This window comes from Gavialis gangeticus, unplaced genomic scaffold (genome assembly GCF_001723915.1).
Source record: "Gavialis gangeticus isolate Ggan-Ray unplaced genomic scaffold, GavGan_comp1, whole genome shotgun sequence".
NCBI classification, from domain to species: domain Eukaryota; kingdom Metazoa; phylum Chordata; order Crocodylia; family Gavialidae; genus Gavialis; species Gavialis gangeticus.
Window position 1 is genome coordinate 35,461,731 of NW_017729032.1, and position 1,513 is coordinate 35,463,243.

At 53.2% G+C, this 1,513-nt stretch overlaps 1 protein-coding gene across 1 annotated transcript in view; it reads right to left on the reverse strand.

Annotated features, from left to right (window-relative positions):
• Positions 1-1,442, reverse strand: part of EXPH5 (exophilin 5) — a 65,263-nt gene extending 63,821 nt beyond the window's left edge. The window contains exon 1 of the mRNA XM_019525363.1: positions 1,335-1,442. The gene's annotated coding sequence lies outside the window, so the exon portion shown is untranslated. The remainder of the gene's footprint in view (positions 1-1,334) is intronic.
• Positions 1,443-1,513: the final 71 nt, after the last annotated feature.

The following is a 1,513-nucleotide window of genomic DNA, read 5'->3' on the forward strand; positions in this document are numbered from 1 at the left end:
TACAAACATACCAGTACTTATAACTGGAGCACACACGCAGCTACGTGAGCCTTGGTTATCTGAATGACGACTCTGGTTTAGTAACTTGCAACTAAACTGTTCGTTGCCTTTAGTACTGCCGCTTTATCTTAAGTTTGCTACAGACCTGTAACTTCAGACTGCTGGTATTGGATATAGTTCTCTTTTAAGTTTTATTTAATACAAGGTTATAACTCTTAAGAGTAGCGATACATAGCCATTTGTTAGCATATAACTCTAATATAACTTAAGGGTTATATAGTAACTTGTAATAAATTTAGCTTTTGAATCAGCTTTTCCAGTCCAGAGGCACTTTCCAAAGGGGTGCAGATAACTAAGTTACTGCAGAGTTACAGGCCAACTTCAGACGTGCTTGAGAATCCAGCAGGAGCCTCTGCCTCTTAGAAAAGCTGCCCCTGAGCTGCAAGTCACGTCAGTCCTGAGGCCGCTGCCACCCTTGGGGCACCCACCCAAGATGTTTTTCAACCATTTAAGTAGCAAGTACCCCCTAACATTTTAATAAGTATCCCAACACTCAATTTTCCAGGAGATTTTATATTTACAGACGAATTTGTGCTATATGTTGGAAGAGGGGCTGGGTATATAAGGCCGTGATATGACAGATGTCTGATCTGGTGTGGGTAGGGTTGCCACCTTTTACACCAGGGGTGCACAATTCAAGTATGTACCTGGGGTAGAAGTGATGTTGGCCAAGCTAGGAGGGCCGAACCCAGTGCTGTGCAAAGCATAGCACGCCAAATTATTACTGGGGAATTTTTTTGCCTAGTTTGGAGGAATTTAAAGTGTCGCGCAATGCTGGTGCACCAAATTTTTTTCCATAGTTTTGAGAGGAGGAAGGGGCGAGAGACAGAAGAAAAGAGGATGAGAGGGAGCATGTTGGGGTACCTGCATACCCCCAGCCTGTGTCTCGCATAACCCCAGGGGTACAGAGAAACTACACTGTAACAACCCTCCCAACTCCCCTCAACTGCAGAGGCCCAGTTGTGTAATGCTGGCCCACATTTTCCGCCTTTAAACTGTTCCCACCTCACCCTCAAGCCCTTCCGTCTTTGATTTTATCCTTGCAAAGCAAATGGCCTAGAAACGACCGGCGGGACACAGCAGGGAAGCGGCGGCCACAAGCCCGTAGCAGCTCCTGGTCTGTGGGGGGTGCCCTGGCGTCCCCGGGCCCCGTGTCCCCCGGTTCCAGTGCCAGCGCCCCGCAAGCAGCCCGGGGGCTGGCTCCGGCTCCTCCCGCGCGGGGCCCCAGGGCAGGAAGCGGGGGAAGGAGCGGGCGCCCCGGCCCCGCCGCCTACCTGATCCTGTCCCTCTCGGCCCTGCGCAGCGCCGAGTCCCGCCTCAGCACGTGCAGGACGGCGCGGGCCTCCTCCCGGCTCAAGAAGCTGAGGTCCAGCCCGCCCCGCGCCGCCGCCGCACTCATGCTGTCCCCGGCCTCCCCGCCGCGGCTCCTGCGCTCAGCTCAGGCCGGGGGGAG